Source organism: Procambarus clarkii, chromosome 94 (assembly GCF_040958095.1).
Source record: "Procambarus clarkii isolate CNS0578487 chromosome 94, FALCON_Pclarkii_2.0, whole genome shotgun sequence".
Classification (NCBI taxonomy): domain Eukaryota; kingdom Metazoa; phylum Arthropoda; class Malacostraca; order Decapoda; family Cambaridae; genus Procambarus; species Procambarus clarkii.
Genome location: NC_091243.1, coordinates 14,466,197 through 14,467,034, shown reverse-complemented (window position 1 = coordinate 14,467,034; position 838 = coordinate 14,466,197). Strand labels below are relative to the sequence as shown.

Here is an 838-nt window from a genome sequence, read left to right as displayed (position 1 = left end):
TGTGTGTACCAAGATGTGTGTTTTGTTTGAATATGTGGGAAAAAATTCAGACGGTCATCGGGTCAAAATAAATGTTGGCCTAAGCGCTTCCGTCCAGAAACAGAATGTGAACACACGATCAAGACGCGTAAATTTACACATTTAATAAACGCTCAAACTTATTCGAATGCTTTACAGAGTGAAAGTGACAGTTAACTAAACAACTATCCCCAGCGGGATTCGAACCCGCGACCTCTGGATTAGAAGTCCAGCGCGCTATCCACTGCGCCATGAGGACGGCTTCAGTCATATTATCCTCTCCTCTCTTTATATCATGCGCTTTCTCTCCTATATATATATATATATTGTTAGCTTTCTTTCATGCTCTCTCTCTCTCTCTCTCTCTCTCTCTCTCTCTTTCTCTCTCTCTCTCAGATACCACCATGGGCCAGGGAGTGAAGTCTGCAACTCTTGAAAGACTAAATTTAGAACGAACTAATAAATATCAGTATTAATATATCTATATTCATATTTTAATTTCAAATTTACTTCAAGTCTTGAACATGTTTGTAACTTTGACTATTGTTTTGTCTCATTCCCTCCCTTCTGTCATATTTTCTCCCCTTGTCAACTGTCTCCTCTCTGTCTAATTCGCTCCCCTGTCTTTTATTATGTTTCCTTCTGTCTAACTGGTCGTCTCCTATGATTAATTATTTTATCACTCTCAGATTAATACTTCTGCTTAACCTGAATTTCATTTGTGATTGAGCTTTCGTGTTTTTTGATTGCGGAAATATATGAGCAATTTCATTCTACTGAGATTAATGGCAGTGGTTTTCACACACACTCACACGCGCGC

The 838-nt window shown here is 38.7% G+C and overlaps 1 non-coding gene across 1 annotated transcript; it reads right to left on the bottom strand.

Moving 5' to 3' along the window:
- Positions 1-204: 204 nt before the first annotated feature.
- Positions 205-277, bottom strand: TRNAR-UCU (transfer RNA arginine (anticodon UCU)). The gene has a single exon. It is a non-coding gene; the product is annotated as a tRNA-Arg (tRNA).
- Positions 278-838: the final 561 nt, after the last annotated feature.